The following is a 22,032-nucleotide window of genomic DNA, read 5'->3' on the forward strand; positions in this document are numbered from 1 at the left end:
GGGTAAGGTTCCAGATCACGGGGAGATCAACTGTAAAGGCAAGTGAAAGTGAGAGTCGCTCAGTCGTGGCGGACTCTTTGTGACCCCCATGGACTATACAGTCTATGGAACTCTCCAGGCCAAAATACTGGAGTGGGTAGCCTTTCCCTTATCCAGGGGATCTTCGCAACCAGGGATTGAACCGGGGTCTCCTGCATTGCAGGCAGATTCTTTACCACCTGAGGGAAATAAAGGCAAGGAAGAACAGAATTCATGATGGTTGGACATAGACTAGATGGAGGCAATGTTAAGGGATGAGCTGGGAGAGGTAGACAAGGATTTCATCAGGCCACTAGAAGCCTTTATAAGAAATCTGAACTTTTAGCTTGAAAGCAACAGAGCCACCGAAGGATTCTTATAGAGGACTTTTTTTTTTTTTTCTTATAGAGGACTTTAAAGCAAGTCTTCTGCTTTTGACATTTTTCTTCCCTTTCTTTTTTTTTTTTTCCAGCATGTGTTGCTTCCTTTATTATAAAGAACTTGAGACATGTGCAGGGACATCTTAAACACATGTAGGTGGCCCCTCTTTTAGAAAGGCAGAGAAGAGCCTCGTCATTAACTCATTCTATTCATTAGTTTTCATGTCTGTTCACCATTTAAACTAGAAAAGACACTGCAAGCTATCTCAGCTAGCTGCTAACTGGGGCATGGCACCAACACTACACATACAGTTGAACAAATGACCATATCTTCCTGGTTCTTCCACTGCGCAGGCTCAGTAGGCTTCTTTGGACTGAACAGGTGTGATCTTGTTCGAGAAAAGCGTGTAAACATAGGGCCAGATTTTGTTAGTCTCGGTTCCTGAAAACTGGTGGAGCACTCCTCGGCTCTTGTACAGCTCGATGACGGGTCTTGCCACATCCTTGTACTGCCTTAGCCTGGCAGCAACTGCTTCCGGTTTGTCATCCTCCGGCTGGACCAGTGGCTCACCAGTGACGTCATCCATGCCATGTACATGAGGTGGGTTGAAGTCCAGGTTATATACCCTTCCACTGGGAGGGTGAATCCAACGTCGGCTGAGACGATCCTTGAGCGTTTCGAATGGAATGTTCAAAGCGATCACTAGATCCAGGTCACATAGTCTGTCCAAGGCTTCAGTCCGAACTAATGTTCGAGGAAAACCATCAAGTAGCCAGTGCTTGCCGCGCCTGTTCTCCAACTCCAACAGCATGAGGCGTGTGATCACATGATCGGGAACCAAAAGGCCTTTCTCTATGTATTGCTTTGCCATATCACCAACTTCCGTGTTGGCCTTGATGTTCTCCCGCAAGAAGTGGCCGCTGGAGAGATGCTGAAGGCCAAAGTTCTGGGCTATCCTCTGGCACACGGTGCCCTTGCCCGAGCCCGGCAGCTCAAGGATGACCGCACGCAGGAGTTTGGAAGCCATTGCCTCGGAGAGGAGGGGGAGGCCGAACTGACAACCGGGACAGCGGCCTCGGAGAAGCCCCGGGAACTTTGTTTCTTCTGCCCCTGCCTCTGACACCCTGGGCTCGCGCGGAGATTCGCCGCCGCCCCTGCAGGGGCTTTTTCTTCCCTTTCTGTCCTCACCCCCTTCCTCTCTACTCTCCTCCTTTCCTCCTCTCTCCCTTGCTCCCTCCCTCCCGCCCTTCCATCCTTCTTCCTTCCTTCAGTCCTCCCCACAAGCCTGCTTTTGGACATCGCGGCTGATCTGGCTGTACCTAAAGGATAAGGGCACGATATATTGTTCATGCTCAGGCTAGAGGAAAAGGAGTTGGAGATGCCTGAGCCTTTGTTGGCAAAAGACTGACAAGATTCCAGAAATAATTCTTATCAGAGAGACTGTTACCTCCAAGGTGTGGACAGGAATCTTCACTGAAGAGAGGTCTACACTCTTGCTGCTTAAATGAGACTCCTGGCCTAAAAGAATCAGCATCTCCTGGGAGCTGGTTAGACAAATAGAATCTCAAGCTCCACCTCAAACCTGACTCAGAATCTGCATTATTAACCAGATGCCTTGGTGATTCCCATGTACATGCAAGTTTGAAAAGTCCTGATTTAAAGATAGGAAAACTGCTTAACTGGTAAAGCCTGTTACCATGTTGCAATCTTAAGTTTTTTTGCATGGCTAATTGATATGTAATCCATTTATCAGCCCCTATGAGTCTGATTTATGTCCAAAAGTAAACTCAGTCAAGGGTTAAACTGTTTGTACTTTACTAAACATTTCCTGGAGAATCCCGTGGAGGGAGGAGCCTGGTAGGCTACAGTCCATGGGGTCGCAAAGAGTGGGACATGACTGAGCAACTTCCCTTCACTTCACTTCAAACATTTCCAAGAAATCTCCTTAGAGCCAGTGAGGTTGAGATCCCTTGAGATGGAGGGCTCGCTCTCTGGCTGATGGGTGAAAGGTTCATTGTTTTTGTGCCATTGGGACAAAATATACGTAATATACATTATCATTTTAACAATTTGGAAGTGTACAATTCAGTAGCAATAAGTCCATTCACATTGTTGTACAACCATCACACCCATCTATCTCTAGAACATTTTCATCTTTCCAAACTGAAACTCTGTATCCACTAAACATTAACTCCCATTGCCAGGGCCACTAGGGAAATGAGGGTTCCACTAACTACAGTAGGTAATAGAAGAACAGGTTTGAGAGGAAAGATAAGACATACTGCCTTCAAGATACGCACATGACCTTAGATGGGGAAGTCCCATGGGCTGTTAGAAACACCTGTCTAGAATTGAGCCTAGAGATGGACTAAGGCTTAGGTAAGTGCTGAGGCCAGGAAATTAGATTCCTATGAGTGGAATCATCCAGTATTTTGCTTTTGTGATTGGCTCCGCCCCCCTGCCGCTTAGCATAATGTCATCAAGGTTCATCCATGCTGTAGCTTGTATCAGAATTTCCTTCATTTTGGGAACTTCCCTGGCCAAGAATCCACCTTCCAACACAGTGGTTGTGGGTGTGATCCCTGGTCAGGGAACTAAGATCCCACATGCCGTGGGGCAACTTAAGTCTGTAACTAGAGAGCTGCTTGCTCTCTAAGACCTCTGCAACTAAGACCCGATGCAGCCAAATAAATGAATTTTTAAAAATTATAAAAAAGAATTCCCTCCCTTTTGAAGGCTAAGTAATATTCCATTCTGTGTATATATTGTATTTTGTTTCCCATTTATCCATCGGTGAACATGTGGGTTTCTCCCATGTTTTGGCTATGGTGAGTAGTGTTGCTACAAACATGGGAGTAGAAAGATTCGTTCTTATGACCAGCATTCATGCCAGGCATGCAGCTCCTTATTTTCCCAGCTTATCCACACTATTTCCTAGTAGTGTGCCACAAGGAAAATGATAACATTCACAGCTAGTGGATGTACTAAGTGAATTTTCTTTAATACGTTAAGCCTCAAGTCAACTCCTCGTTAAGGAAAGGGAATTTGCTGTTGTTTGGAGCGAAACGTCTGTTCCATTTAGCATCTCTGTCTGGGAGCAATGGCCTCCTGGATATAAACAGAGAGCCAGAGCCAAGAAAGATATTAATTCGCAAAGCTCAAGTATTGATTTGGTGACGCCATTCTCTTCCCTGATGCTATTCCTATCAACCCAAATTATCTCTGTGAGTATAGGAAGTGTTTTTTCCCCCGTGTGCTGGGCAGCTGGTGACAAGCGCCTTGGTGATAGGCTCTGACAGAGATGACTGATAGGCTCAGTCAGCCCTGAGTCTTCAGCCCTGAGGCCAAGAGGCAGACACCCACCCGACAGACTCAGCTCCATCCTGATTTCAGGGGCCTCTAACGGGGCTCAGACAAGGCGAAGGGCCCTTGAGCTTATGGTGGAACTATTCTAAAGAATTATTTAAAGGGTCTAAAGGCAATGGCACCCCACTCCAGTACTCTTGCCTGGAAAATCCCATGGACAGAGGGGCCTGGTGGGCTGCAGTCCGTGGGGTCACTAGGAGTCGGACATGACTGAGCGACGTCACTTTCACTTTTCACTTTCATGCATTGGAGAAGGAAATGGCAACCCACTCCAGTGTTCTTGCCTGGAGAATCCCAGGGATGGGGGAGCCTGGTGAGCTGCCGTCTATGGGGTCGCACAGAGTCGGACACGACTGAAGCGACTTAGCAGCAGCAGTAGCAATGAATTATTTAAAGGGTTTAAAGAATTATTTAATTATCTAAAGAATTATTTAAAGCTTATAAGCTTCCCTGGTGGTTCAGTGGTAAAGAATCTGCCTGCCAATGCAGGAGACTCGTATTCGATCCCTGGGTTGGGAGAAAGAAATGGTAAACCCACTCCACTATTCTTGCCTGGGAAATCCCATGGACAGAGGAGCCTGATGGGCTACATACAGTCCATGGGGCTGCACAAGAGTCAGACACGACTTAGCGACTAAACAATGACAACACTATCTCCTCCTACTGATCATATTTCTCTTCTGGAGTCTACCAGTTTACTTGTGCCTCTTCAGGAAGTTGGAGATAAGGGTGGGAGAGAGGGCTTCTTACATGGTTTCCTACAGGCATCTAGTGGAGGCACTCTCATACCCTCCACCTCATCCCCACTGTTTAATTCTTGGGCTTCCCTTGTGGCTCAGCTGGTAAAGAATTCGCCTGCAAGGCAGGAGAGCTGGCTTTGATCCCTGGATTGGGAAGATCCCCTGGAGAAGGGAAAGGCTACCCACTCCAGTATTCTGGCCTGGAGAATTCCATGGACTGTATACTCCATGGGGTCACAAAGAGTTGTTTAATTCTGGGAACAATTCTGGTTTACTGGATACACTATGTGTGACAAGAAGAGGGTTACAGTCATACCAGCTCATTCGGAAAATAAACACTGAAACTCTGGATTTCATCTTCGGTGCTATCACTTTTGCTTTGCAAAGTAAATCTAGATGTTAAGACAGGGAAACCACTACGTTTCCCATTTTCCTGTTAATTCCTGGCTTTCGAGGATGATTAACTTCATCGAGAAATTGTAAACACACTGTGCTAATCGTTTATGAGATCTGATTAAGAGCTTTACAGGGAAGATTTGCACCACATTAAAGGCTCCAGCAATTTGGGAGAGTGTACATGTAAGGAATTTCCTTTTACCTGATTATAAAAGAAGAGTTAGAAATCACAGCCAACTATCCAAGAAAGGGGTGAGGACCTGTTGCCTTTTGAATCTGAAGGAAAAAAATGTTTGCCTGTTGGTGAGAACCCTTGAAGAATTCCCATGAAAACTGTTGATTAAACCAAAATTTGTAACATGAGATAAGATTAGCTGTGTGTGCAGCCACAGCAACACGTGGCAGGCTGGAAGGATCCAGTGAGTCAGGAGACCTGCATAAGATAATAAAGTGTCTGGAGGCCACTGCCTAGAATTTATAATCTGCCCCTGACCTGTCCTCTAGAAGGTCTTTCCCTGTCCCTTTCCATTCATATATACTTATCCAAATTTTACCACTCTGGGGAAGACTGCCCAGGGTGACTGCTCTCACCTGTAATCATTCTTTTTGTTGTTTAGTCGTTAAGTCGTGTCTGACTCTATGACTCCATGGACTGTAGCCTGCCAAGCTCCTCTGTCCATGAGATTTCATAGGCAAGAATACTGGAGTGGGTTGCTATTTCCTTCTCCAGGAGATCCTCCTGACGCAGGGATCAAACCCGAGTTTTGTACATTGCGGGCGGATTATCTACCACTGACCCAGCTGGGAAGATAATCATTGTCTTGCACCCTCTCAAAATGTATGTCTTAGGGCAGTCCCTATGGTGTTAATAACACATTTGTAAATGGTTATTTTCATGACATTTTTCACATGTGTGGTTTGAACTCTTAAACCCATCTATAAGCTCCTTGAGGTAGGGACTATTAGAGTAGAGGGAGGTGTTGGTGGTTTTGGATCTTTCTTCTAAAAAGTGCCCTAAAGCTGCATTTTTCACCCTTGAATATTCAGGAGAATCAATAAGGGATCTCGCTAAAAATGGAGAGGCTAATTCAGCAGGGATGGATTGGACCCAATATTCTCTATTCTCAAACATTTTTCCAGGTGTTGCTTCTGGTTGGAAGACCACAGTTTGAGTGGCAAGGCCCTATAACACCCAGTACGGTGTTTCAAAGTAAACAAGTTCAACTTTCTATTAGGTGTAGTTCTGGGAAAATTCCTGTACTGAGGCCTGACCCTTTCAAGCAAAAGTTACTTCCCAATAAGGCCTTATCCTTTGATCACTAGGCTGCTCTCTAAACCATTTAGAGCCTGAGGACATGCTTTTATTACAGTGCAGTTTGGATTTGTGTTTAAATTCTAGGAATATGGGTAGTCTTACTGAAGTAATTTGAGAGCATGGGCGAGCACTGGGTGTGCATGGCCCAGCCCTGCCATGCTAGGCCACTCTTTTTTTCATTTAAGCAAAATCCCTTTAAAAAAAGTATTTAGTTAGTTTGGCTGTGCTAGGTCTTATTGCAGCACAGCGGCTGTTCGGTTGCCCAATGCAAACTCTTAGTTGTGGCTTGCGGGATCTAGTTCCCTGACCAGGAATTGAACCTGGGCCCCCTTCCCTGGGAGTGTGGCATCTTAGCCACTGGACCACCAGGGAAGTCCCTAGGCCACTTTTTTTTTTTTTTTTTAATGTGGATCATGTTTTAAAGTCTTTATTAGATTTGTTACAACATTGTTTCTGTTTAATGTCTTGGTTTTTTGGCATGTGGGATCTTAGCTACCCCATCAGGAAACTAACCCACAGCCCCTGGATTGGAAGGTGAAGTGTTAACCACTGGACTGGCAGGGAAGTCTCCCTAGGCCACTCTTGATAAGAGTCACAGTTACACTATCTGGTCCCACGGAAGGGAGCACATACCAGCCCGCCCAGAGGGCTGAGAGCTGCAACTCCCCTTCTGGAATAGGGGCCCTCACTTTTCTCCCCGATGGCTTAGGTAAGCAGAAGCAGAAACAAAGCTCACTTGTGTTTACCTGTATCCAGTAAGTCTCTGTTTCCTATATAAAGTCTTGCTCTGTTAGAGGCAAAATGCCCCTTTTCATTTCACCTTTGAAATGAGTAAAATCAGTCTTTATTTCTAAGTAGACCTCAATAAATGCTTTTAAACCAGAGGGACAGATCAGAAAGATAAGCTGACACCACTGAAACTGCAGACAGCTAGGACAAGTCAAATCTCTTGAGACCTCGATTTACTTGTCATAAAATCAAGATGTTGGTCTGGAAGATTCTTGCTGATGCCAAGTTGCCTCCGTGTCCGACTCTTTGTGACCCCATGGACTGCAGCCTGCCAGGCTCCTCTGTCCATGGGATTCTCCAGGCACAAATCCTAGAGTGGGTTGCTGTGCCCTCCTCCAGGGGATCTTCCCGACCCAGGGATCAAACCCATGTCTCTTACGTCTTCTCCATTGGCAGGCAGGTTCTTTACCACTAGCACCGCCTGGGAAGCCAGGAAGAATCTTATCATTCCTTAAAGTGTGTGATTCTAATCAACGTATCAGGGGAAGGCACAGGAGACAAGAATTCCACACCTGGCTCCTTGAGGGCACAGCATGCCTGGGCGCCTCTTGGCTCTTAACCTCTGCCTGATCTCAGCCCAAAGGCTTGCCCTGATATGGTGCTCAGTTGTCCCATCCTAGACAACTGGGTGCCTCACATCTGCCAGCCTGTTGTGGGAAGACTGGAAAAGATATGCCCTGTGCTGCCACCTAACGGTTCCTCTGCTATCAAGGTGATACTTCAGCACCGTTTGTTTCAGTTCAGTTCAGTTCAGTTGCTCAGGCATGTCTGACTCTTTGCGACCCCATGGACTGCAGCACACCAGGCCTCCCTGTCCTTCATGAGCCTACTCAAACTCAAGTCCATCGAGTCGGTGATGCCATCCAGCCATCTCATCTTCTGTCGTCCCCTTCTCCTCCTGCCTTCAAGCATCAGGAAAGTAAACCATTTGTTTACTGTAGTCTTTAGGCCTCTGCCTACAATGCCTACCATGTGGGGCCCGGGTTCAATCCCTGGGTCGGGAAGATCTCCCAGAGAAGGAAATGGCAACCCACTCCAGTATTCTTGCCTGGAGAATTCCATGGATGATGGAACCTGGTAGGCTACAGTCCATGGGGTCGCAAAGAGTTGGACACAACTGAGCGACTTCACTTTCAGTATCACTTTAGGCCCTTACAATCCTTCATCTATGAGAATGCAACAAGAGAGAGTAAAAATAGAGTACTTCCAGAAGGACTATGACTGTTAGAACTGTAAGCGCTTTTTAAGCTTTGTAATTTCCTCCTTATGTTATTTCCTGTCTGTTTCCCTGTAGTGATTAGCAGTTAAACTCTAAAAACAAAAAAGGGCCAAGGTGTTTGTTTTCCAGGGCAGACAGGAAGCAGGGAACTGGGGAGACTGCACTCCCGGGTTTGAGGTAAACAACTGCAGGAGATGGAGGGGGTGGATGGAGCCCAAGAGCTGAACGGAAAGCAGGTTGAGTCTTCAGGCTGGTTTGAAAAAGGAAAGGGGGCGGGGTGGGAGAATGAGGCAGCCTTCTAGTTGGAATGAAGGTAATGGTCTTAAGAGCATTGCTGTTCTTCCCTGTTTTGTCTTCAGATGTACCAATCTGTTTTCAAGCCAGGAAAACCAAGTAAATGTATAGCTAGTGTTGTAATTCAGGGAACTTTGTAGCAAATGATAGGCCTCTGGAGTAAGGATCCTAGATACAAGTGTTGCAGAAGGGCCAGGTAGATAAATTACCTGGATGAGGGCAGCCCAGGGTCAGGCTATAAGGAGCAGTGGGGATTGTGGTAATTGGAGGGCACTTACCCCATCCAAGAAGGGAACAGCTACTCAGCCACAAGTGGTTATGGCCCTAACCAAAATGTGTACCTGTATTGCCTGATCTTTCAAATTTTAAAGAGAAGCTGGAACTTTGAATTATTATGTGAAGTCCCCTTATTTTAAATGTTGGCAGCTAATGTCGCTTTGAAAACAAACAGCAGCATTGTGTGGGCCAAATAAAACATGTTGGTGAGACATATTTAGCCCAAAGACCAACCCTTTGAAAAGCTGGACCCAGAGAAATTTGCATTCTGGAATCTCAAAGCACCAACATGATCCTGGCAAGGCTTGTGGTCTTTTGTCAACAATAGCAAACTACCATCAAACAGGCAAATACCAGATAAACTGGGGAAGTATAAAATGCTTTGCTTTTAGACTTTGTTCATCTGTTAGTTTTTCAGATCCAGCTGCAAAGTCTTGAATGTATTCATTCAATAAATCAAGAAGCATTTGTTGAGCACTTAATATGTGCTAAGTAATGATAAAGCTTTTTCTATTAGGGGCCAGAGAATAAATATTTTAGACTTTGAGGGCTGTATGGTCTCCCACAAAATTGTTCAACTCTTCCAGTTACAGTTGCAAAGCAGCCTTCAGTTCAGTTCAGTTCAGTTCAGTTGCTCAGTCGTGTCCGACTCTTTGCGACCCCATGAATTGAAGCACACCAGGCCTCCCTGTCCATCACCAACTCCCGGAGTTCACTCAAACTCTCGACCCCATGGACTGCAGCCCACCAGGCTCCTCCATCCGTGGGATTTTCCAGGCAAGATTACTGGAGTGGGGTGCCATTGCCTTCTCCACTATTATCATTTAGTAGAATACAAATGATCATAACTATTCTGTAAACATAAACAAAGTGAAGTTGCTAAGTCATGTCTGACTCTTTGCAATCCCATGGACTGTAGCCTACCAGGTTCCTCGGTCCATGGAATTTTCCAGGCAAGAGTACTGGAATGGGTTGCCATTTCTTTCTGCAGGGGATCTTCCTGACCCAGGGATCGAACCTAAGTCTCCCACATTGCAGGCAGACGCTTTACCGTCTGAGCCACCAAAGTCACTCAGTCATGTCCAACTCTTTGCGACCCCATGGACTATAGAGTCCATGGAATTCTCCAGACCAGAATACTGGAGTGGGTAGCCTTTCCCTTCTCCAGGGGATCTTCCCAACCCAGGTATCGAACCCAGGTCTGCCACATTGCAGGCAGATTCTTTACCAGCTGAGCCACAAGGGAAACCCAAGAATACTGGAGTGGGTAGCCTATCCCTTCTCCAGGGGATCTTCCCAACGCAGGAGTCTAACTGGGGTCTCCTGCGCTGCAGGCCAATTCTTTACCAACTGAGCTATCAGGGAAGCCCAGTAAACATAAATAAGTTCCTATAAACATTGGAAATAATTCTAGCTACTGAAGTTAGTTTGGCAAGGCTGTCTGCATATGAATTTAGTGTAGGAAAATTTTTTCACAAAGAGAATTATTTATACAGGAGACCATCGACTGAGCCAGTTATCTCAATAGAGTGATTAAATGCTTGTTTGTTGGCATTTAAATCTGTTGTAAAGAGACAACATAAAACTGAACACACCTGTTTGTTTCCTGAGTCCTAGGCTTTACTACTTGGAACTTTCATAAGTGTGTTCTAAAGAGAACAAACGAAGCAATATCACTTTCATCTTTTTATTCTTAATGAGATAATAGTACATAGAAGATGCTCAAAATTTTTTTGCTTTATGAATAGGAGGCAGTATGTCCATGTTAATTTCTTCTGATGTATGTTTGAAAGTGATTAGTCACTTAGTCATGTCTGACTCTTTCATGTTTATGAAATGTCAACTAAAGATGCCTAGCTATTTGTATGGCTGTAGATGCTGGGTATTTTCGTGTGTGCGTACTAAGTCACTTCAGTTGTGTCCAACTGTTTGTGACCCTATGTACTGTAGCCTGTCTTACTTCTTTGTTCATGGGATTCTCTAGGCAAGAATATTATAGTGGGTTGCCATGCCTTTCTCCAGGGGATCTTCCCAACCCAGGGATCAAACCCATGTCTCTTATGTCTCCTGCATTGGCAGGCAACCACTAGCGCCACCTGGGAAGCCCGTGTATTGGTTACTGAAGCTCTTTAAAGCCTCTTTCTCCTTTCCTTTCTTCTACTATAGACTCTCTTGCTGGGAAAGGGGCCATATGTCCCAATTCTGACCAACAAGACATAAATCCAAGTACCTGCTGGGGGCTTCAAAGAATATTTCCTAACAGGCACTGATTCAGTCTGACCTCATATCCCTTCTCTTTTCTTCCTAACCCAGAACACAGACATAATACCTTAGCTGTTCTGCAGCATTTCAAAACCATGAGGACAAAAGCAAGAGACAGAACGGTGGAGTGTAAAGAAAAAGGAAGGTTCCATGATATCACCGAGCAGCTAGCACTAACCACGTGTTGTTGCTCTTGTTTTGGCTGCACTGAGGAGTGTTTGGGACCTTAGTTTCCCTGCAATGGAAGCTCGGGGTCCTAAACACTGGACCACCAGGGAAGCCCCAGTTTCACTAGCCCATAACTTACCACCTTTGGGTTTCTTATTACCTGAGAAGAAAAAAAAATTTCCCTGAGAGGCAAAGCCATTATTACCTGGTTTTCTATTTCTTGCAACCCAACCCAATCCTATCTATCTGGGGCTATTTAGAGGTTGCTTCTAGTCTCACACTTCATCACTACTGCTCAGGAAATGAAATTTCTGGCATCTAATGTAGTTGTATCAGTTTTCCAACTCTTCCTATGCCTCTTTAAAGAGTTGGGCTAAGGACATTCTAAATCTTGATACAAACCCAAATAATATGTAAAGATCAAAATTCATTGGTTTTCCTAGGAAGTCCTATTTATAATACATCAACATCAACTTCAAAGAAAATGTTCTACAATACAGCTTCTAAGAAAATCAAAGATACTGTTGATAGATTCTTTTTGAACTAGTTAGGTAGCAAATATTTTATGTTAACAAACTATCCCAAAAGTAGTTAAAAATATATGAGTATATTCTAAACATTTTAAAGTTTCATGGCCCCTAAAGCTACCAGATTTTGTGACATATACATTAGGTTATTATAAAGATCTTTCAAATTTTGTTTTTTAAAAGCACTAGCTTTTAAAAAAAGCTAGAAAATTGCCAAATTTTGGACAATTTCAGCACCAAAGAAAAAAAAAGCTAGAAAATTGCCAAATTTTGGACAATTTCAGCACCAAAGAAAAAAAAAGCTAGAAAATTGCCAAATGTTGGACAATTTCAGCACCAAAAAAAAAAAAAAGCTAGAAAATTGCCAAATTTTGGACAATTTCAGCACACACACAAAAACAAAAAACGATGGTATAGATTGTAACACATTAACAGAAAAGTAAAAAGAAAATTGTGAGTCCACAATGATTCACAAGCATATCAGCTAATATATAGATAAACGATAGAATGAGAGTTGCAATTGCCAGTGTTGGCTCAGGGTAGGATCATTAATGAATGCTAAAGTCTTTGAGTGAAGGAATGTTGGGGAACAAGATAATCATATGATTTCAAAGTAGCATCCTCTAGATTAATTAATAATTCCAAAAGGAAAATGTATCTTGACCATGGAAAGATTGGTCAAACACCATCTTAACCGAGAGCTAATACTTGACATTACCAATGACAAGATAATAGACAGCCTTCTTATCTTGTGCGCTTACAGGTACCCAATACCCTCTATGAAGAATTCTTTTTGGAATGTTTAACCTGAATCTAACCGTAAGGTAGCAATTAGGCAAATCCAGAATTCAGAAAAACCTGCGAGACAACTGGCTAGGATTCTTTAAAACATTCAACATCATGGAAAACCCAAAAGGTGGAGACTTTTCTAGACTAAGAGAAACTGAGGAGATAATGACCAATTGCAATATGTAGGGCCTCCCTGTTGGCTCAGTGGTAAAGAATCCACCTGTAATGCAAGAGGAGGAGACGTAGGAGATGTGGGTTCGATCCCTGGGTCAGGAAGATCCTCTGGAAGAGAGCATGGCAACCCACTCCAGTGTTCTTACATGGGAAATCCCATGGGCAGAGGAGTCTGGTGGGCTATAGTCCATGGGGTCACAAAGAATCTGACATGACTTAGCAGCTGAGCATACACAGCAAACTTGGCTTAGATTCTGGATTGAAGGGGTAAAATTTGACTAGAAAAGAAATTTCAAAGACCTTTGGAGAAATCTGAATATAGATAAAATATTAAAGTACATTATTGAATTAATGTTAATTTTTTAATGTGTGATAGTAGGGGTACTATCGTATTTGGTAAAATGTTCTTTTTCTAGGAGATACATATTGAGATATTTAAGGATAAAGTGTCATGATAGCTCCATCCTACTTTTTAACGAAATATGGTGTGTGTGTGTGTTTCTGCGTGCAGAGGCAACTGTGGCAAGCTGTTAATAACTGGTAAATCTATGTAAAGGATTTGGACTCCCCAGGTGGCACTAGTGTTAAAGAACCATCCTACCAATGCTGGAGACATAAGAGATGCAGGTTCGATCCCTGAGTCGGGAAGATTCCCCTGGAGCTGGGTGTGGCAACCCACTCCAGTATTCTTGCCTAGAGAATCCCATGGACAGAGGAGCCTGGTGGGCTACAGTCCATAGAGTTAGACAGAGTTGAATACTCCTGAAGCGACTTAGCATGCATGCATGTAAAGAATTTAGGAAGTTTATTGAACTATTCTTTCTTTCAACTTAATTGGAAACTTAAAACTTTTCGAAAAAAAAAAAAAAAAAAGAGAGAGAGAGAGAGGACTTCCCTGGAAGTCCAGTGGTTAAGACTCTGTGCTCCCTATGCAGGGGGCCCAGCTTCTGTCCCTGGTCAGGAAACTAGAAAGACCGAACATGCTGCAGCAAAGATTGAAGAGCCCTGTGATGCAACTAAGACCTGCCACAGCCAAATAGAAAATATCTTTTTTTAAGAGACTTAAATAAGTGAAAGGAGAATAGAGATTGATTTAAGTGATATTGAGATAATGTCTGAGTTTTCTATATTATTTTAGGAGATGCTGGTTTCCTTCCACTTGAAGGATACTGGACATCTTTATCCCTTACAGCCATTTCAGTTGTATCACAGGCAAGCTAGGCTGAATCCTTCTAGGGTGACCAGCTGTTCTAGGTGGCTCAAGTCTAAGGGATTTGCCAAGACATGAGACAATCAAGGCTAAAATAGGGACAGTCCTGGGCAAACTGGAATGGTTGGCCACCCCAACCGTTCTGCCATTTGTCACCTATGTGGCCTTGAGCAAATGACTTAGCTTCCCAGAGTCTTGGCTTCCTCATCTATAAAAAGCAGATTATCCACATGTCACAGCATGGATGCACCTTGAAAACACTATTCCAAGTGAGAGAAACTAGAGATAGAAGCCACATATTCTATGATTCCATTTATGTGAAATTTCCCAAACAGGCAAATCCATAGAGTCAGCCAGCAGATGAATGGTTGCCAGGGTCTGGAGGAGGAGGAGATGGGGAATGACTGCGAAGGAATATAAGATTTTGGAGGGGGAGGTGATAAAAATGTTCTAGAATTAGATATTAGTGGTGGCACAACTTTGTGAATATACTAAAAACCACTGAATTGTACATTTTAAGAGTGTAAATTTTATGGCATGTTAATTACATCTCAATAAAGCTGCTTTTTTAAAAATTCAGAAATAGAATTACCATATAACCCAGCAATTCTACTCCTAAGAATAGGAAAACCAATAAGCAGATTAGGTTGCCTAGGGCTGGGAGAGATGGAGGAAAATGGAGAGTGACTGCTAATGGATATGGGGTTTCTTTTTGGAGTCATGAAAATGTTCTAATATTGATTGTGGTGATGGTTGCATATCCCTATCAATATACCAAAGGCTACTGAATTGTACTTCAATGGGTGAATCGAATTTATGGTACGTGAATTATATTACAACAGAACTGTTTACAGGTGAATTTTTTTTGGCCATGCTCTGCAGTTGGTGAGATCTTACTTAGTTCCCCCACCGGGGACTCAACCTGGGCTACAGCAGTGAAAGCACTGAGTTCTAACCACTGGACTGCCAGGGAATTCCCAAGCAGGTGATATATTAAAAATATTTCAGGCTAGGGCTTCCTTGGTGGTCCAGTGGTTAAGAATCCTCCTGCCATTACGAGAGACACAGGTTCGATCCCCGATCCAGGAAGATCCCACACGCCTCGGGGCAACTGAGATCGCAGGCCACAACCACTGCAGCCCGAGTGCGCCTGCGCTCCACAAGAGCAGCCACTGCACTGAGAAGCCCGAACACCGCAAATAGAGAGAAGACCACACGCTTCAATAGAGATACAGTACAGCCAAAAAAAAAAAAAAAACAACTTTCAAAAAATGTTTTAGACTAAAAGAAAAAAGAGAGATTGAAATACGTGTGTGAGATCTAAATGAGTCTTTGCTCTCATAGCATCCCATGCCATCCTCACCAAACATGCAGCATCAAATTATCACTGAGTATGCCTTTGTCTTGTCCCCTGAACCCACAGTCCCCGGATAATAGCAACTTTCTATTTCACCCGAAGCCGGCTTCTGGAGCGGGCAACTTCTGAGTCACGTGAGACCTCCTACTCAGAAGGGCCTTATGCTTGGTTGAATGCTCTGCTGTCACCATCCTGAAATTCTTAATAAGTTTTGAACAAGGTGCAGGCATCCCTCATTTTCATTTTGCACTGGGCCCTGCACATTTTGTAGCTGTCCTCAATCCGGCTTTGTAAGCCCAGCACTAAGCATGGTGCTCCATGGAGGTTCAACAAAGGTTAATTCTTCTTCCCCTTCCCAGTACCCTGAGACGTCCCTTAGACATTGCATTGACCTTCAGTACAGATTCACCCTGAGCTCTCCCACTGTGCCAGGAACTGTGTCAGCATCTGGGGATACAGTGAGGAGCTAAAGCAGGTAGCCGAGACCTCCCCACTCCCGCTTCGCAGCATGGGAGCTGCTCAGAAGGATGTTCACGCAGGCTGAGAAGCCCACCTGACCATTTGTCTCAAACAGCAGTGACGGCGTCTGACTCATCTGTACTTTTCGCCAGAGGAAAACACATCACCTTGGAATCTTGATTTTGTGAATTCTGCTTTGTTGCCAGAAACAGAAAGGTTTGATAAATTAGGATGGGACTTCAGTTCTTTTCCACGGTGTGAAAAACGAGTCAGTGTTGCCTTTTTCAGTATGTTTGTGGTCTATCACGTTGACATCTCGTGTTACAGAAATCTCTCAGCACCTTTTAATTCAATTCCATTTCCATGTACAAAACACTAGGCGAGTCGCTGCTGATAGGAAGATAGTTTCTGGATCTTTTTAAGCTCATCATACAGGCTCCTTGGACAAAGATTATGGTAGGCTTCATGCAGAGATGGGCTTGATAAAGGACAGAAATGGTATGGACCTAACAGAAGCAGAAGATATTAAGAAGAAGTGGCAAGAATACACAGAAGAACTGTACAAAAAAGATCTTCACGACCCAGATAATCATGATGGTGTGATCACTCACCTAGAGCCAGACATCCTGGAATGTGAAGTCAAGTGGGCCTTAGAAAGCATCACTACAAACAAAGCTAGTGGAGGTGATGGAATTCCAGTTGAGCTATTTCAAATCCTGAAAGATGATGCTGTGAAAGTGCTGCACTCAATATGCAAGCACATTTGGAAAACTCAGCAGTGGCCACAGGACTGGAAAAGGTCAGTTTTCATTCCAATCCCAAAGAAAGGCAATGCCAAAGAATGCTCAAACTACCGCACAATTGCACTCATCTCACACGCTAGTAGAGTAATGCTCAAAATTCTCCAAGCCAGGCTTCAGCAATATGTGAACCGTGAACTTCCTGATGTTAAAGCTGGTTTTAGAAAAGGCAGAGGAACCAGAGATCAAATTGCCAACATCCGCTGGATCATGGAAAAAGCAAGAGAGTTCCAGAAAAACATCTATTTCTGCTTTATTGACTGTGCCGAAGCCTTTGACTGTGTGGATCACAATAAACTGTGGAAAATTCTTCAAGAGATGGGAATACCAGACCACCTGACCTGCCTCTTGAGAAATTTGTATGCAGGTCAGGAAGCAACAGTTAGAATTGGACATGGAACAACAGACTGGTTCCAAATAGGAAAAGGAGTTCGTCAAGGCTGTATACTGTCACCCTGCTTATTTAACTTATATGCAGAGTACATCATGAGAAACGCTGGGCTGGAAGAAACACAAGCTGGAATCAAGATTGCCAGGAGAAATATCAATAACCTCAGATATGCAGATGACACCACCCTTATGGCAGAAAGTGAATAGGAACTCAAAAGCCTCTTGATGAAATTGAAAGAGGAGAGTGAAAAAGTTGGCTTAAAACTCAACATTCAGAAAACGAAGATCATGGCATCTGTTCCCATCACTTCATGGGAAATAGATGGGGAAACAGTGGAAACAGTGTCAGACTTTATTTTTTGGGCTCCAAAATCACCACAGATGGTGACTGCAGCCATGAAATTAAAAGACGCTTACTCCTTGGAAGGAAAGTTATGACCAACCTAGATAGCATATTCAAAAGCAGAGACATTACTTTGCCAACAAAGGTCCATCTAATCAAGGCTATGGTTTTTCCTGTGGTCATGTATGGATGTGAGAGTTGGACTGTGAAGAAAGCTGAGCACTGAAGAATTGATGCTTTTGAACTGTGGTCTTGGAGAAGACTCTTGAGAGTCCCTTGGACTGCAAGGAGATCCAACCAGTCCATTCTGAAGGAGTTCAGCCCTGGGATTTCTTTGGAGGGAATGATGCTAAAGCTGAAACTCCAGTACTTTGGCCACCTCATGTGAAGAGTTGACTCATTGGAAAAGACTGATGCTGGGAGGGATTGGGGGCAGGAGGAGAAGGGGACGACAGAAGTTGAGATGGCTGGATGGCATTACTGACTCAATGGACGTGAGTTTGAGTGAACTCCGGGAGTTGGTGATGGACAGGGAGGCCTGGCGTGCTGCGATTCATGGGGTTGCAAAGAGTTGGACACGACTGAATGACTGAAGTGACTGATAGCTTCACGGGAGAGCAGTAGGCAAGCGAATTCCTGATATAATTAGCTTCCGATTACTAAATGTTTTTTTGTTTGCTTTTACTAGCTTTGAGCCCTAGAGGCAATTCCTTAGTCTTTCTAAACTTTTGTTTTTTAATCATTTAATATGACCCTGGTGTCAAAGGGCTGTTGTGAAGATTAGATGAGATAATGCACGCACAGTGACTGGCTTTTAGTAGGTAAGCCACCATAAAAACAAAACCTAAAACATCTTGTAAAATGCAGCTATTTCGCATCATAATGGCTAAATGGTACCGTTCCTGGCACATAGCCCTGAGTCATAAAATACCTCTGCCCGCAACTTCAATTTTTCCAGTTAGAGGTGAAGGTAAACAACTTCGGCCAACATCACCCAGCGCCGTGGAGTCAGTGAGTCCTCGTCCTCTCTTTCAGTCTTGGTAGTCACCCCCACAGACTCAGGCACGCAGTATCTTTTGTAAGGGAGGCTGAGCAACGGCGCTGGAATGCCTGCCGCTGCTGGTGGGACCACTGGAGGGAGAAGGGTTTGACCTGTTCTGGGATCTTTAGCTCTTTTGGAACCTGGAGCCCATTCCTCCCTAGCACAATCTGCTCACTGAACACCTAAATAAAGACACCCCTTACTACCGCCCTCATCTGGCCCTCACCACTCATCATTGGCCAGTCATTAGAAGTGGCTGCCCCCAGGGACAGGGGCACGATCCTGGACAAGACAGTTGGGCAATTCTTGGAGAGACATTCTTCTGAGAGCTGTTAGTCAACTCTCCCAGCAGGTAGGAAATTGAGTGCTCAGTCATTAAAGAAGGAATCTAGGTAGGCAGTGCATCCTAAGTCACTACAGTCATGTCTGACTCTTTGTGACTCCATGGACTGTAGCCCACCAGGCTCCTCTGTCCATGGGATTCTGCAGGCACGAATACTGGAGTGGGTTGCCATGCCCTCCTCCAGGGGATCTTCCCGACCCAGAGATCGAACCTACATCTCTCATGTCACCTGCATTAGCAGGCAGGTTCTTTACCACTGAGCCACCAAGTAGGCAGTGTAGCAGAGAATCCATTCTAATAACTAAGTGATAGGAATTTCTGTTCAACACTTAAGCCATTGCTACACATTCTTAAATGGGGGTTGGTTAGGGGAGGATAGAGAATCGGGAGATAGGCCATTCGCCAAATTTCATAGTTGATTATCTGGTAAAATTCATTGAAAACTGTGCATGTTATGGCTTTATGTATTTTTAACCTTTCTAAATAGATCAAGAAAAAGTAAAATAATCAAATAAAATATTCATTTATAAGACTGCTTTCTTTTAAAATCTTTATTCATGAATAGACATAATGGTTACATAGTTGAAAAACCCCCAAACCCTAGAACCCCAAAACCTAGACCAGACTGGGTTTAAATCTCAGCTCCATGTGACGATCAGCAGAAAGAGCATTCTAAGAGAGAGAGCTCAGCTGGGGCAAAGGCCCTGAGGACCCGAGGCAGGAACAGAGTTGGCTTGTTCAGAGAAGCAAATGGCCAAGTGGCTGGAGCATGATGAGGTGGAGGCTGCGGAGCAGACCCTGTAATCCCAGGCTGATTTACCATGAGGTCAACAGAATGACATTTTGCAACATTACAATAAATTAGAGAGAAGTTACAGACCTCTGATATGGATATGAAGGGCATCTTCTTTTGAAATCTTTTACATTTAATTATCAAAAGACTGAAAAAAAATCCAGAGTGAAAATTATAGAATATGAAGATAATTCAATAGTAAATACTCTGAGAAGTGAAGTAGAAAGCAACAAAAAGGAGAGATTCTACAGAAAGTACTGTGTATTAGGAGGAAGAGACAAAACCTGAATAGAAGTTATAAATACACTCCTAAATTGTCTGATAATCCAGTTGATGAAAACAAGAACCAAAGATTTTCAGTTCTTGCTGAGTTGGTGTGAAATACTGATATCAATGCAAGTGACGTAATTCTCAGAATTTACCATTAAAATAAGGATTTCAGCAACAAACAGGTTAAACAGTTATTGTCAAATTGAAGAATGTAAGTGCAGGCTAGGTTGCTTCAGTCGTGTCTGACTCTGTGCGACCCTATGGACTGTAGCCTGCCAGGCTCTTCTGTTCATGGGATTCTCCAGGCAAGAATACTGAAGTATGTTGCCATGCCCTCCTATCTTCCTGACCCAGGGATTGAACCTACATCTCTTATGTCTCCTGCATTTGCAGGTGAGCTCTTTACCACTGGTACCACCTGGGAAGCCCCAAATCAAAGAATGCTGCTGCTGCTGCTGCTAAGTCACTTCAGTCGTGTCCAACTCTGTGTGACCCCATAGACGGCAGCCCACCAGGCTCCCCCGTCCCTAGGATCCTCCAGGCAGAACACTGGAGTGGGTTGCCATTTCCTTCTCCAGTGCATGAAAGTGAAAAGTGAAAGTGAAGTCGCTCAGTCACGTCCAACTCTTAGCTTAAGAGTAATTTTTAAAAAGAAAACATAAAATGCCCTGAAATCTTACAGTTCATCTGCTAAATTTGACTTCAATCCTAAAATTTACATAATAATGAATATTAAGCTGAAAGAAGCTCTTCTAAATGATTATTAAAAAACAAATTTTGAGCAATTATGCTGGAGGAGGAATGAATTATCTTTCTACCCTCTCTTTAGGAAATGAAATATCAAATGATATTAAAATGTGTTGTCTTTTGAAGGGACAAAGAATTAGCAGTCCCAAAATGTAAAAAAAAGTATTATAGTTGTGTTAATCAATTAATTATAAAATATTATATTCTGTTATTTTTCTGAACTCAGTGATATTTATAATACTTGTAAGCCTTTTCACTGATTAGTTTGAAATTTATTATCGCTTCCATTCAGATGCTAAATAACTGTTCATTTTCAGTTTAATTTTTTGGAAAAGAGATCCAACTTTTTGGATACATTATATGAAATGGATTAGCAAAGAAATTTACATTCAGATTAAAATGGTATAAATCTAATATAAGTTGTTTATTTATTATCCAGCAAGAACAATTAGAATATACAATAGTGTTTATTAATTTGTGATAATGAAGCAGAGCTGAAACTAATTTTTATAAGGTTCATAATAGTATACATATTTGTCAGTAACTGTGAATCAGTGCACATATTGATCATGTGCTTTCAATTTAATATTTTATTTGTGATTTTATATTTTTTCTTAAAGAGTCTACTCCCCCAAACCCAAATAAATTGTATGTTTCTTTTTTTTAATTTTAAATTTATTCTTTAATTGAAGGATAATTGCTTTACAGAATTGTGTTGGTTTCGGCTGTAGAAGTTTCAAGCTGCACAAAACCTAGATCTGCCCATGGGTATAAAATGAGGCCTGGCTTTGCTGGCTGAGGGAAGGATCTGGATTTCCTTCTAGGTATGATGGGAAGCTGTTAAAAGAGTTCTTGGTTACACACATGACATGAACTGACTGATATTTTAGAAAGATTGCTCTGGCTGCTGGGTTCTGTGCAATTAACATGGGGTTAGTGAGGACGTGAAGAAGAGGGGCTATGTGCAAACCGATGGTGATGAGGTGTGGGGAGTGGCCACAGCTGTGGAACAGCCAGAACCTGGAGAGAAAAAGGCAGGAAAGGGCTTTGGGGCAGGAGGTGATAAGCCTCACATGGAAGAAGGTAAAATAGCCCTGGGTTGATTCAGAAATATTGAGGAAGAGATTGAATTTCTTATAGGATGGGGGCATGAGTTAAGGGAATTGTGATCTGAGAAGGCTGGAGGGCTTAGGCACAAGGGGAGTAAATGGTTTGTAGGGAGAGAATAAAAAGATAAAGAAAGAATGAAACCTAAGACACCAAAGGTGAAGGGAGAAGTGAGAGATTAGTTGGACAGAAACAAAGGATAATAATAATAACGATATTAATAGCAGCCAACACTTCCATAGTGCTGACTGTGTGCTGTGTTTACCTGCATTAACCCATTATTTTATTTTTTAATTTTTTGGCCATACCAAAAAATATGGCTTGTGGGATCTCAGTTCCCCAACCAAGGATTGAATCCCAGGTCCCGACAGTGAAAGCCCCAAGTCCCAACCACTGGACTGCCAGGAAATTACCTACATTAATATATTATTTTAGAAAGATGGGCTACAACTGGATC

At 43.3% G+C, this 22,032-nt stretch overlaps 1 long non-coding RNA gene and 1 pseudogene across 1 annotated transcript in view; one reads left to right on the forward strand and one right to left on the reverse strand.

Moving 5' to 3' along the window:
* Window positions 1-22,032, forward strand: part of LOC109573132 (uncharacterized) — a 95,459-nt gene that overhangs the window by 14,488 nt on the left and 58,939 nt on the right. The window lies entirely within an intron of this gene.
* On the reverse strand, window positions 518-1,556 carry LOC109574479 (adenylate kinase 4, mitochondrial pseudogene; annotated as a pseudogene).

Source organism: Bos indicus, chromosome 19 (assembly GCF_029378745.1).
Source record: "Bos indicus isolate NIAB-ARS_2022 breed Sahiwal x Tharparkar chromosome 19, NIAB-ARS_B.indTharparkar_mat_pri_1.0, whole genome shotgun sequence".
NCBI lineage: Eukaryota > Metazoa > Chordata > Mammalia > Artiodactyla > Bovidae > Bos > Bos indicus.